Below are 14,898 nucleotides of genomic sequence, written 5' to 3' on the forward strand. Positions count from 1 at the left end.
CTACTCTGTCAACTTCATGCTACATCGCTGCATCTCAAAGAATGATATTGTCAATTCTAATTATCATAGAGGGAATGAGAATATGACGTGTGGCTGTGTCGGAATGAAAGTGATGTACGCTGGTCTGGAGTGTTTACTGGGAGCAAGAGGCTGATGTGGAGACGATGTGATCAAAAACAGCTCTTACTGTCAAAGTAACAAAACAGCGCATTGTTTAGGAAAATTGCAGAGAATGCTTTCAATTAATCGACCTCTCGCTGAAGGCTCCAGCACGCTTCAGCTGAGACAATCTATAGTGCGGGTTAATGCTGGGGTTGTATCCTAATACAACAATTATGCTCTTCGTCCCCACCATTGACCAGGAACACTCCCAGCTTTGGAATTTCTTGCGCCTCTGTGCCGTCATAGAAGAACCACGTGCTCACCTTCAAGCCAATCAATCCATTTCGATACCGTGGTTGTGAGATCAATTCTCATGAAGCAGCTTTTACCACATGGACCAGAGATTATTAGAACATCAGGCTGTGGAAAAGGACACAGGGCACCACTGACGAAAAGAACATTTATTCGATAATACCTCTGTCTGTGGACTTCTACATCATTTATTTCAATTGCTCATTTAGCTCTGTCTTGTCTATTGTGTGCAGTTCTGCAATTCGCTTTATAACACGGATATGATAGCACTGGAAATGATGCAGGAGAGATTTACCAGGATATTGTCTGGTAGAAGAGTTTCAGTTATGAAGAGAAATTGGACAGACTGGAGACGTTTTTCTTAGAGTCGCAGAGATTGAGAGGAAACATGATTGAAATGTATAAAATAATCAGGAATATGGATGGCGTACACTGAAATCAATGGTTCTCTTTGATGGTGAGATCGATCACGAGGGGAGGGGCCGGGTGGAATAGATTTAAGGATAGAAGAGGAAAGATTTGAGTGAATGTGCAGACAAATGTTTTGAAACAGCGGTGGGTCGAAATCTGGAACTCAGTGCGTGCAAAGGTGGCAGAGGCAGAAATCCTCAGAACTTTCAGAAGTTTTCAGATATGAATTTGTGATGCCAAGACAGACAAGGCAAGAGGCCAAGTAATTTTAAAAAGTGTTCGGATATTTAAGCGAATGTTACTTTCCAGTATTAACAAATAGGCTTCTTTTTGCATACAATTCCTGGGTAGTACCACCGTCTGTCACTGTGTGAGGTCGGGTTCAATTCGCTACCAGGACAATCGCTTGCACATTGGGAGGGCTCAGTGGGTAGAACTGCGCCTTTCATTGCCAGAAACCCGCCTTCGATTCATATCTTCTTTGACTGACTGTGTGGAATTTGCACACTCATCTCTCTCTCTCCTGGGTGAGTTTCCTCTGGCTGCTCCGATTCCTTCCCACAGTGCAAAGGTGTGCAATTCGGGAAAATGGCAAACAAAATCTGAATGGACTGTAAGTGCTGTAAATAAGAGATAAAATTCAGAATTACAGCTCGGGGAAAACAAAATGACAATTTCGGGTCAACAGACCCTTCCTCGGAACTGATTTTAATTCGCAATGTTAACCCTGATTTCTCTCCACTGATGCTGCTTGATTTCGCTGAGCTTTTGGAGTAATTTCTATTTTTGTAGGTGGATCACAAATGCGGGTTTAGAAAGATAGAATGGGGAGTGTGAATCTCTTCCACGGCACAGTGCAGATTCAACTGGCCAAATGGTTTCTGTCCGCACTGTGTCGAATTCCATTAACTCTGAACCTATAAGTTTTTGTCCTTCTTTTAGTCTGTTGGTTTTCACATCTCTCCTGCCATGTGAATTGCAGAGCAGGACAGTCGACGTTTCGGGCATAAGCCACCACCAAACCGTTACCATCTGACGCCTGGAAGATGAACGCCTCATGTTCTGCCTTGGGACCCTGCAACCACACGGGATAAATGTGGATTTCAGCGGCTTCCTCATTTCCCCTCCACCCACATTATCACAGTCTGAAACATCCAACTCAGCACCATTCTCCGGACCTATTCATCTCTCCGCCTCTGACTTATCACCTTCTCCCCGCCTCCATCCACCATTTGCTTTCCCAGCTACCTTGCACCCAACCCCAACCCCCTCCCAATTATCTCTCAGCCCCCACCCACAAACCTCATTCCTGATGAAAGATTTATGCCAGAAACGTCGATTCTCCCGCTCCTGGGATGCTGCCTGACCTGCTATACATTTCCAGCACGACACTATCGCCATGGCGAAGATAGAAGAACTCAGCTCAGGCTCTTTATCTGGGAGCGGAGAAGGCTGAGTGAGGAAGTGATTAAGGTGCACATTAAGGGAATCGGTATGTGTGATAGGAATGATCTTCTTATGGGAAGAGTTAACAACCAAGGATCTCTGTCAAACACAAGGGAGAGGATGCTCGGAGAAGATATAGGAAGAACGTTTTCACTCTTAGAGTGTTGTTTATTTGGATTTCACTGTTTGAACGTGTGGTAAAGCTATGAGTCACCAAAGCATTTCAGGAATATTTAACCGAATACTTGAGAAGCGAGAGCACATATGGATAAGGACCAGGTACGAGAAAGTGGGGTGAAGATAAACAGATGTCTGATGAAACATCCCAACACTGCACAGAAAATACAGAGCATGAAAGCATGGGAAAGGTAAAGGCATGGAAACGACTGGCGATCTGTTACAAGGGGTCTGCGGAATGCTACACTAGTCAAAAGATGACTTTGGCAGGATGGAGCTAGTGTGGCAGGATTGGATAAGAATAGTGGAATGCTCCTACACCAATTAGCAGAGTCAGAATGTGCTGAAAGGTTACAATGGCAGGCTGAGATAAAAACAATTAGTAAAGTCAGCCTCGCCTACTGAATATCATCATGGCAGTTTGGGACAAGTCGTGACAGTACATACTTAGGACATGACTTTAAATAATTAATTGATAGTAGAGTTAGCCTGCTTGAGACACTTGTAGCAGGATATGACATTAAGTATCGAATTAGTAGTTAGTAGAGTCAGCTTGGGACTGGAAAACATTGTGATAGATGGGGTAGCTAAATATCTAATCATGACAGATTAGTCTGGGATGGAGGTTCATTGAGCACAGGTAGCAGTAGAATACGTAATAGTTACAGTAGAATAAAGTAGGAAAACCCATAGTCTCAGAAGTAGAACGATAATGGGAATTAGCACCATTGGTTTATTGTATAGCTGGAGTCAGGTAATTCTGACTAACACAGTTGGCATTCTGATAAGCTAACAAGACATGATTAAAGAAAAGGTATAAAGTGATGGAGTTTAATTCAGATACATGTGAATTAAACATGTATTTTGGGAAAGCGAATCTTGGCAGGAGTTATACACTTAATGATAAGACCCTAGGGAGTGTTGCTGAACAAAGAGACCTTGGAGTGGAGCTTCATAGCTCCTTGAAAGTGGAGTCGCAGGTAGATAGGATAGTGAAGAAGGTATGCTTTCCTATTTTGGTCAGAGTGTTGAGTACAGGAGTTGGGAGGTCATGTTGCGGCTGTACAGGGCATTGGTTAGGCCACTGTTGCAATATTGCGTGAAATTCTGGTGTGCTCCCGATCGGAAAGATGTTGTGAAAATTGTAAGGGTTCAGAAAGATTTACAATGATGTTTCCAGGCTAGGAGGATTTGAGCTATAAGGAGAAGCTGAAAAGGCTGGGGCTGTTTTCCCTGGAGCTTCGGAAGCTGAGGGGTGACCTTATAGAGGTTTACAAAATTATGAGGGGCATGGAAAGGATAAATAGACAAAATATGTTCCCTGGTGTGGGAAGTCCAGAACTCGAGGGCATAGGTTTAGTGTGAGAGGAGTAAGATATGAAAGAGAACTTAGGGGCAACTCTTTCACACAGAGGGTGGTACGTGAATGGAATAAGCTGCCAGAGGATGTGGTGTAGGCTCGTACAATCGCAACATTTGAGAGGCATGTGTATAGAAAGAGTTTGGAGGGATATGGGCCGGGTGATTGCAGGTGGGACGAGATAGGATTGGGATATCTGGTCGGTATGGACAAGTTGGACAGCAGTGTCTGTTTCGATGCTGCACATCTCAATGACTCTATGAATCTATGCCATGGACCCTGAGGTTCGGGCGAATCAGAAATTTATTTTCTAAATGTCACTGTTTTTGTTTGCAAATAAAAGATCTACTCCTTGAAAAGCTCTCCGCATCTCCTGGTGATAGTCGACGTTTTCTCTATGACAACCGCAACTTTGGGCGCAGTAAAATTGTGGCGAGTGCAGCTCTGTGGCGCAATGAAAAGCGTGTCAGATTTCTACAAATTTGGTAACTTTGCTTTCAATGTTTGTGGGTTTGAACCGCACTAGAATTGGAGTTTAGTTCAGTTTTCAGCTGAATCATTAAGTGTTGTGCCTAATCCAAACTTATTTATCGTGCCCCGCTGGGTTTGACGTTCTAACGTCCAGTTTCCACTCACCGAAACGACGAAATTTCCCTCATATTTACTCTAAGACCTTCACATCAGCTGGATAACCTCTATTCGGACACAACTAAATCTTTCCTGAATTCTCCCGCATTATTCTTTATCTATGCCAGCATCCTATTAACTGCCTCTTTTCGTTTCTAGTGGCTTTATCTCCAAGGAAACCATATTTCCTTCGTTTCTAACGACATGGTATCATGGGCGGGTCATTCCTAACATCTTTATAGTCCAGTAAACACTGCCCGTGTCTTTCGTCATGTCTTTATATCCCTGTAAATTTCAACCTGAGAAAGGATGCTGGGTCAAATTCAATGCATGAAAACTCACCACTAAGCTGTGCAATCTTATTACGGACACAGGAAAGGTGGAAGCAATTTCAATTACAGCTGAATGGATTGGTTGCAACAGAATCGGGTCAAATCCCAGTCACATACTTGACTGTTCTTCTTATAGTTATTTCTTCTCTATGTGTGCTGAAGTAACACAGTGAGGGATTAAATACTATTGCCAGACATGCATAAGGGGGCGTATGAAGTGCTGAAGTTGTGAGATCAGAGCAGTTTTTATTGACATGGAGCATTCATTGTTCGAATATAAGTATTAGGAATTAGACAGAGAACGATTTTGAGCGAAATTTGTGCAGGGAAGTTTACCCCATGACGTAACACCAATTTGTGTGGTTACTTTGTTGTTTACCTCATTTGTGTGTTTTGCCTCATTGAGGATTTTGAAGTTATCCCCTCTATACAAAAGGTCCGTGCTTTTGCACCATTATACAAAAGATGCAGTACAATAACACCCAACGCTGTTTCACTCTACTTGCACAGATATTGACCCCCTAGAAACAATTTGCTACATTCCCGCTCATATGAATCTTTTCATTACATCGGCTTCTGTTCTTCACGAAATCTGATTCAGCAGATCTTGTCACTGAGTCATTTCTTTGTATGTGTTCAGATCATGTGAGCAGAATATCACAGTCCATAACCCTGAAGGCAGACCATACTCAGGGAACCGTACTCTGCTTCAGATCATTTCATGAACACCAGGAAGAAATATCTTCAAATTTTACTCACTTGTTTTTCAGAAGCAAGATAAACAATTCCAGTTTTCTGCTTTTGTTGTCACACGGACCAAGGTTGTAAATGCTGGAACCAGTTGTGACTGTCCGCTCTCCCACATCCATTTTCTCCCCAGGAAGTGTTAAGATGATGGTCTGAATCGGATTCTTCTAAAAAGAAGAATCTTCTTATCCATTGATTTCTGGTTTATGGGCCCAGCAGGCACCCACTGAGTCTCTCTGTTAGCGCTGACCACAGCGGTTTCCCGCAGTGCTCAGCTTTGTGGAGCATGTACCTTCGAGGATGACATCAAAAGATATTCACTGTTACTGTATGATACTCTACCAATGGAGGCAGCTCAGTCCGCTGGGATAGGACAAACAGCACCATCCCGCATGGGGAAATTCTGCAGTGTGTCCTGCGGATCAGATACAGTGAACTTTATCATTCAGATCATACCAGAGTGAGAGCTCTCGAAAGGTCTAATTGGTCACTGGTACCTGTGTCAGCTCGGGAGTTACAAAATATTGGTAAAAGCGGAAACACTGGATTTTGGATCAGGTTTCAAGTGTTTACATGAGGCTGGAAGCAGAAAAAAGATACACTGTGAAGAGATTGGCATCTGACTACAGGAGCAGCAAATTGGTTTTACAGCGCAGAGGAGAGCTTTGAAGTATTGAATTCTGGTTGATGGGCCGATCATGTTTTCACTAGGCCACGGTGCTACAGATGATAATATGTCAGTGTCTCTCAGCATTGTGATGTCACAGGCAAATATCACCGTTACACTGCTGGAAATTCCTTTTTCCAATGTGAGGGCGGTCTGTATGTAAAATAGCTTCAATATTGAACCCTTTCTCATAAATAATTCCACTCCATCTCAGTGTGTTGTATTGTCTCCTTTCCATTTTACGTGTCATTGTGCCTGCACTGAAATTGATTTGCTCCTTCTGTGTGTCTTTTACTGTTTGGGTGATATGATGCAGTTGTACTGATCCACGTTCTGACAGAATTTTCCACTTCACTTCAGCCCACCCTAACTTCGGTATCTGGTACCATTCCCGTTGTCTGGGTGTTAAGTGCTCGTCTCAGATCCAGCCTGCCCTCACGCAAAATAAACGCAAAACTCAGTCACACTGTGATCACTGCAATCCAGGGAATCTTCACTCCGATGTCATGGATTATTCCGAGGAGAAAGTTAGGACTGAAGATGCTGGAGTTCAGAGTCGGGAGTGTTGTGCTGGAAAAGCACAGCAGGTCAGTCAGCATCCGAGGAGCAGGAGCCTCCACGTTTCAGGCATAAGCCCTTCACCAGGAATAAGGCTTGCGAATCAGGACTGAGAGATAGTTTTTAGGGGTGTGGGGTTTGGGGGATGAAGCTGGGAAATCGATAGTTGGATGAAGGTGAGGGAGAAAATGATGGTTCAGAAGAAGCAGTGATGGAATGGGTCCAGAAGGCGGTGACAAGTTTGAGGCTTGGGACATGGGGGAAGGGAAATGAGGAAATCCACACTTATCACGTGAGGTGACAGAGTCCCAAGGCGGAATATACAGCGTTCCTCCTCCAGGTATTTGGTGGTTATGGTTTGGGGGTGAAGGAGGCCCAGGACCTGTACTTTTTAGACGGAGTGGGAGGGGAAGTTGAATTGTTCAGTCACGGGATGGTGAGGTTGGTGGGTGCGGGTGTCCTAGATCTCTGAAATGATCTGCAAGAAGGCGTCCTGTCTCCCTGATGTAGAGGAGATTACACTGTGTGCAAAGGATGCAGTAGATGACATTGGAAGCGGTATAGGTGAATTTCTAACGGATGTGGAAGGATCCCTTGGGGTCTAGGACGGAGATGAGTGAAGTGGTGTGGGCGCTGGTTTTACCCTTCCTGCAGTGGCCGGGAAAGATGCTAGTAGTGGGGTGTGGGATTATTGGGGGTTGTAGACCTGACGAGGGGTGCATAGAGGGAATGGTCTTTTCAGAATGCTGATAGGGGTATGGAGGGAAATATGTATCTGATGGTGGGGTCTGTTTGGAGATGGCTGAAGTGGTGTAGTATGATTTGTTTTATGCGGAGGTTGGTGAGGTGCAAGTTGAAGACCATGGAGTTCTGTCCTTGTTGCGGGAGGGGTGGGGTTTGAGGGCGGTGGTGAGTGAAGTGGAGGAGATGCACTGGAAGGGGGAAGGGAATTTGCGATTATGGAAGAAAGAGACCAACTGGGACTTTCTGAGGTGGAATTGGTTATCCTGGGAAAAGATGTGGTAGAGACGGAGGAATTGGGAACCAGGGATGGCGGTTTTACACGAGGTGGTGTGGGAGTAGGTGTCGTGTTGGTAGCCGTGGGAGTCGGTGGGCTTGTAGTATATATCTGTCAAGAGTCATTCGCTGGAGACGGTGATGGACAGGTCCGAGAAGGGGAGGGAATTTGCCAAGAAGATCCAGGTGAATTTGAGGTCAGGGTGAAAAGTTCTGGCAACGTTGGTGAACTGTTCAACTTCCTCGTGGAAGCACAAAGTGGCACCAATGCATTCATCAATGTAGCGGCGGAACAAGTGGAGTGAGGTGCCAGTGTAACTGCAAAAGACGGATAATTCCACACATCTGACAAACAGGCAGGCACAGCTAGGTCACATGCGGGTGCCCATGGCTACACCTTTGGTTTGGAGGAAGTGGGATTATTGGACACAAACGTTGTTGAGGGTGAAGACCAGTTCAAACAGGTGGATGAGGGTGTCGGTGGAAGGGTACAAGTTGGGCTGGGGTGAGATGAAGAAACAGAAGACTTGGAGACTTTTGTCATGGCAGGTGGATGTGTACAGCGACTGGACGTCCAACGTGAAAATGACGCGTTGTGGGCCAGGAAAACAAATGTCTTCGAGGAGGTGAAGTGCATAGGTGGTGTAACAAATGTAGGTGGGGATTTCCTGGACTGGGGAGACAGGAAGGTGTTGAGGAAGGAAGAGATGAGTTTGGTCTGACAGGCGCAGGATAAGACCACAGGTCTTAGGAAGGAGGTAGAATCAGTGAGTGCGCGGTTCATGGACAATGAGGTTGGAGGCTGTGGGCGGAAGATTCCCCAGATGGATATAGTTCAATGATTGCTGAGATGGTGATCACAGCATCATTCAAGTGGACCTAGTGCAGGGATCCAGTCTGATGGCTGGGGGATCTAATCCAATGATCACTGGGATCAAGACCAGTGAGGGAAAGGATCCAGGTGGATTGGTGCAGTGATCAAGTGGATCTAGCGCAGGGATGCAGTACAATGACTGGGGGATCTAGTTCAATGATCGCTCGGATCAAGGTCAGCGAGGGGAGGGATCCAGTTTGACTGGTGCAGTGATCAAGTGGATCTAGTGCAGCGATCCAGTACAATGACTGGCGGAATCTAGTTAAAAGATAGCTGGAGCATGTCCAGCGAGTGAAGGGTTCCAGTTTGATTAGTGCAGTGATCAAGTGGATCTTGCACAGGGATCCAATACGATGACTGGAGGGATCTAATCATTGATCACTGGGATCATATCCAGTGAGGGAAGGGATCCAGTTTGAATAGTGCAGTGATCAAGTGGATACAGTGCAGGGATCCAGTACAATTACTGGGGATCCAGTTAAATGATCGCTGGGATCATGTCCAGTGAGGGAATGAACCAGTTGTACCGGTGCAGTGATCAAGTAGGTCTAGTGCAGGGATCCACTAGGATGACTGACGGGATCTACTCCAATGATTGCTGGGATAAAGTCCAGACGAGGGAAGGGATCCAGTTGGACTGGTGCTGTGATCGAGTGGATCTAGTGCAGGAATCCAGTACAATGACTGGGGGATCTAGTTCAATGATCGCTGGGATCATGTCCAGTGAGGGAGGAATCCAGCTGGACCAGTGCAGTAATGTAGTGGATCTAGTGCAGGGATCCAGTATGATGTGTGGAGTGATCTAGTTCAAAGATTGCTGGAATCATGTCCAGTGAGGGAGAGAATCCTGTTGGACAGGTACAGTGATCAAATGGATCTAGTGCACGGATCCAGTACAATGACTGGGGGATCTATTTAAATGATAGCTTGGAGCATGTCCAGCGGGTGAAGGGATACAGTTTGATTGGTGCAGTGGTCAAGTGGATCTAGTGCAGGGATGCAGTACAATGACTGGGGGGATCTAGTTCAAAGATTGCTGTGATCATGCCCAGTGAGGGAAGGGATCCATTTTGATTAGTGCAATGATCAAGTGAATCTTGCGCAGAGATCAAGAATGATGAGTGGAGGGATCTAGTCCAATGATCGCTGGGATCATGTCCAGCGAGGGACGGGTTCCAGTTGGAATGGTGCAGTGATCAAGTGGATCTAGTGCAGGGTAAAGTACAATGACTGGGGATCTAGTTCAATGATCGCTGGGATGAAGTCTAGCGAGGGAGTGATCCAGTTGAACTGGTACAGTGATCAAGTGGATCTAATGCAGGGATCCAATATGATGACTGGAGTGATCTAGTTCAAAGATTGCTGGGATCAAGTCCTGTTGAGCGAAGGAATCCAGTTGAACTGGTGCAGTGATCAAGTGGATCTAGTGCATGGATCCAGTACAGTGACTGGGGGATCTAGTTCAATGATCGCTGAAATCATGTCCAATGAGGGAGGGATCCAGTTTGACCAGTGCAGTGATCAAGTGGATCTAGTGCGCGATACAGTATGATGACTGGAGCGATCTAGTTCAAAGATTGCTGGGATCAAGTCCAGTGAGGGAAGGGAGCCAGTTGGACTGGTGCAGTGATCATGTCGATCTAGCACAGGGATCCAGTACAATGACTGGGGAATTTAGTTAAATGATAGCTGGAATCATGTCTAGCGAGGGAAGTGATCCTGTTTGATTGGAGCAGTGATCAAGTGGATCTTGCGCAGGTATCCAGTACAATGACTGGAGGGATCTAGTCCAATGAGCACTGGGTTCATGTCCAGCGAGGGAAGGGATCCAGTTTTAATTGTGCAGTGATCAAGTGGATCTAGTGCAGGGATCCAGTACAATGACTGGGGATCTAGTTCAATGATCGCTGGGACCATGTCCAGTGAGGGAGGGATCCCGTTGGACTGGTGCAGTGATCAAATGGATCTCGCGCAGGGATCCCGTACAATGACTGTGTCATCTCGTTAAATGATAGCTGGGAACATGTCCAGCAAGGGAAGGGATCCAGTTTGATTGGTTCAGTGATCAAGTGGATCTAGTGTAGGGATCCAGTACGAGGACTGGAGGGATCTAATCCAATGATCGTTGGGATCATGTCCAGCGAGGGAAGGTATCCAGTTTGACCGGTGCAGTGATCAATTGACAGTCAACATGACCCCCTTAATCTCACTCCATCACTGTCACCCAGATTCCGACACTCTCATTCCATCACCGTTGCCCCGATCCCCTCACACTCACTCCAACCTGAGCCCCTCAAACTCACTCCATCATCTTCATCCTTACCCCGTCACACTCTCTCCATCACAGTCAACCTGACCCACTCACACTCACTCCATCACCGTCAACCTGAGCCCCTCATACTCACGCCATCACCAACAACCTGAGCCCCTTAATCTCACTCCATCATTTTCACTCTTCCCCATCACTCTCACTGCACCACCGTCACCCTGAGCCCCTCACACTCACTCCGTCATCATCACCCTGACCCCGTCACACTCTCTCTATCACAGTCACCCTTACCGCTCACACTCACTCCACCGCCGTCACGATGATCCCCTCACACTCACTCCATCACCATGACACGCGCGCACTCACTCCATCACTATCATCCTGACCCCCTCACAGTTCCTGCATCACGAACACTCTGACCCCCTCACACTTACTGCGTCACTATCACCCTGACCTCCTCACACTTACTACATCACCAGCTGAGGATTTTTGCTGCTGGAAGTTACCTCAGAAATCCTGTTAAATCGAAATGTGTTGAGCGAATCTCAAGACAGAAAGCATTTAACACGGAACACAAACAAAACTGGCATACCTCATTCATTTTCAGACACAGAGATGCATGAGTGCTAAATGTGATACAGTCCGAGGGCATGAGTCATAAAGTAATCTCACAACTAACAAGAGGGCATTTCCAAACGACTCTTTCAAACATATTGCAGCCTTAGTGCACCACCATTTTCCAGACAATGCTGAAACGAGAGAAAGAAAGAACATAATAAGAATTGGCCGTAAAAATGAATTTCACCAATCACAGTCTCGATTAGATTACCTTTTCCTTCCGATGTTTCCAGGACGGAAATGAAGGAAATGTGAGAAATTCAATAAGGTAGGACATCGAAATTCATTGGGACGATTTTCCCATTAGCTAGAAACCCAAATAACAACGAGTAGAGTCACCGTAGGACTTCGTTTCACAACAACTATGATATAACAGTCTCCATTCGGTTCCAGTAAAAGCTCAACTTGCCTGGGACTGCAGAACTGTTTGCGATTTTCCGCGTGGGTGGCGAACACGATCATGACAGTGGAGACATTTTCAAATATTTGGCAGTATCTCACACCAAAGTTAATTCCCTGGGAAGCAAACCCATTTTACTTTTGTTTACAACATCAATATACAGTGGACACCGAAACAGCATTTTAACCAGCTGCAGCGTTGGAGTTGATCAGCAGAAATGGCAGCGGTGGGATTCGAACCCACGCCTCTGTCGAGACTGGAGCCTAAATCCAGCGCCTTAGGCCGCTCGGCCACACTACCAGCCAGCCGCCCCCCTCATTTTCTTGCACTTCCAATTGTGATGCTGCATAACAACAGATGCAAAGTCACATGAAAACGGTTCCATGTTTCCTCTCGGACTCGCACAGCTGCTGGGATGTGCCCGGCTACAATGTCAATTTCGCAGCAGATATTGATATCCCATCAATCCAGACAAAAATCAATGGTAAGCTGAGTATCTTCTCAGAATTCTTTCAGCTACAAATGTATCTGTGCGTGCGTGAGAATGTGAGTTCGCTGGTGATTTGGTCAAATAACCATGAGTTGCTTGACATTACTGGAATTTCAGTTCTTGCTTTGCTAAATGATTTCACCCTTTGATCGAAACAGGACAACTTTCACGTTTACACGGAACATGAAACACACCGGACTACAGGGAAAATGCACAAACCTGAGCAGGCCGTGTTCCGCATCATACCGTGCAGCATCGTTTCAGTCACTGTGTATGTGTTTTTTTTTTCAGAATAGGAGTCCCAAAGAATGTTCTCCACCCTAAAACCGGAGGTAGCATTACAATCCGAGAACGACAGATCACATTGTGAGGATGCTCTGACCTCGGAGCCGGTTCGAGATGACACTTTCCTTGCCTTTTTGCCTTACCCGTGCAATTCGCTGCAGAGATGTTCACACCTGGATATGAGCCACATGGATAACAACTGAGTCGACGAGAAGCGACTCAATACATTTTGCTAAATTCCATGGTGCTTTTTAGGAATGCAGTTTCTGTTCACCTCAATCTAAAAGCCAGTTTCTGAACATTGTAACAGAAGTCAAAAGGTAATTACCTTACCCCACCCCCACTCCGGAAGAGGTGCTAACTGCCCTTGAGTGCTTTTTGTTCTCGATGTGAAGGGCTTTCACGCCTGAGTCACCTTCACGTCTCTGGTTGCTGAGTTAATCACAAAGAAGGAATTTCACCAGAGCTGCAACTGCCTCACTTCCCCACTCGCCCTCCCCGTTTACATTTTCCTGCTCGTCAGTGATTTAAAGAAAACCAAATGGATGTGATGTCATTCTGTACCCTCTCTGTCGATTCCTCCGTTTCAGTTCCGACGTGGCTTAGATCTCGGGGCCCACCTTAATACTAGCGACGCTATGAAAGCACAAGTCCAAAGGTTCCTCTGAGAGTGTAATTTCTTTCATTGCTGTTGCTGATTGAATGAGCCACTACCGTGCGAACTGCTCCAAAACATGATTCAGGACCTCTAGTGCCAATTCTCGCACGTTGAATAACGACAGACAGCTTCCAAATGAGGCCTTTCAGAGACGACTTTGGGGTAGATTTGACAGACAGACTAGTTCAGGAATCCGTGGTGCGCTGTGACACCAGCGCATCAGCTTCTTCCCTGTCTTTGAATCGAGCTGCCTGCGCAAGGAATGCAAATGCGTTACTGCTTTTCGTGGAAGGATCAGAAGGCGGTAACTACACTCTCCAACAGAATGGCATGTGATCAGAACCAGGTTGGAGAAAAACTTTACAATGCTTTGCACAGTAATTAATTGGAATTGCATTACATTTCACTGCGAGAGCAGATTGTTCCAGCAAATTCGAAGGCAGGTTTGCAGATGGGAAAGCATGCAAGAAAGCTCAGTTCTTGTCCATGTAAAAGGCTGAAGTTGAAGAACACACCAGTTTCTGCCCAGTTTCAAACTGGGGACCTTTCGCATGTGAGGCGAACGTGATGACCACTACACTACAGAAACAAGCCTCAGCCGGCTGTGCTGCGGCTCAGTTGCATCCAGCACTGAAAGTTGAAGCCATTCTTCGTTTCACCTTTCTGTTTCCAAAAGCTCGTTGTTGTCCAGCGTAATAGACATCTTGGAAACGTAAAAAAAAGACACGTGAATTTGATGACAAAATATAGACAAGGATGTCGTCAATGTTTGGACCGTAGGGCGAGGTGGAACAGGCTGGGACGACATTCCCTGCAGCGTAGCCGGTTGCGACATGATCTTATGAAGGGTTGTAAACTAAGTATTCACGTGTTTTACCCAAGTTGGGGTGAGTTGAAAACTCGAGAGCATAGGTTTAAGTTGAGTGGGCTGAAATTGACAAAGGACCTGAGGCACATTTCCCACGCAGAAGGTTGTGCGTGTATGGGATGAGCTACCAGAGGAAGTGGAGGAGGCTCAGAAAATTGCAAAGGTAATCGGATGAGTTTCTGTATAGGATGGGTTTAGAGGGATTGGGGCCAAATGCTGGGGAATGGGATTGTTTAATTTTGGCTATGTGGTGAGCAAGGACGAGATACACCAAAGTATCTGTTTCCATGCGGTGTACCCCAATAATGTTGTGTTGCTTGCACCGGCTTTAAAGGATTACTTTTTAGCGGAGCTTGCCGTCGCAGTCTGTGGCACAATCATTTAGTCTGTTCGACTGCTCACGGGAAAGGTAGTATTGTGAAACACTGCAGAAATGAACGACTTTCTTAAATTTGCTCCGACTGACCATAGTCCTTGAAATTTTCCCAGATCCTCAGTTGAGGAGTTTTGCTGCTGGAAGTTACCTCAGAAACCCTGTTAACTCGGAATGTATTGAGCGAATCGCAAAACAGAAAGCATTTAACAAGGAACACAAAGAAAACTGGCATACCTAATGCATTTTCAGATACAGCGAAGCATGAATGCTAAATGTGAGACAGTCCGGGGGCAAGAGCCATAAA

General features: G+C 45.9%; 2 non-coding genes across 2 annotated transcripts; both read right to left on the minus strand.

The window, feature by feature from the left end:
• Nucleotides 1-12,135: 12,135 nt before the first annotated feature.
• trnal-uag lies at nt 12,136-12,217 on the minus strand. Its single transcript has one exon. It is a non-coding gene; the product is annotated as a tRNA-Leu (tRNA).
• Nucleotides 12,218-13,866: 1,649 nt separating this feature from the next.
• Nucleotides 13,867-13,939, minus strand: trnav-cac. Its single transcript has one exon. It is a non-coding gene; the product is annotated as a tRNA-Val (tRNA).
• Nucleotides 13,940-14,898: the final 959 nt, after the last annotated feature.

This window comes from Chiloscyllium plagiosum, chromosome 48 (assembly GCF_004010195.1).
Source record: "Chiloscyllium plagiosum isolate BGI_BamShark_2017 chromosome 48, ASM401019v2, whole genome shotgun sequence".
NCBI lineage: Eukaryota > Metazoa > Chordata > Chondrichthyes > Orectolobiformes > Hemiscylliidae > Chiloscyllium > Chiloscyllium plagiosum.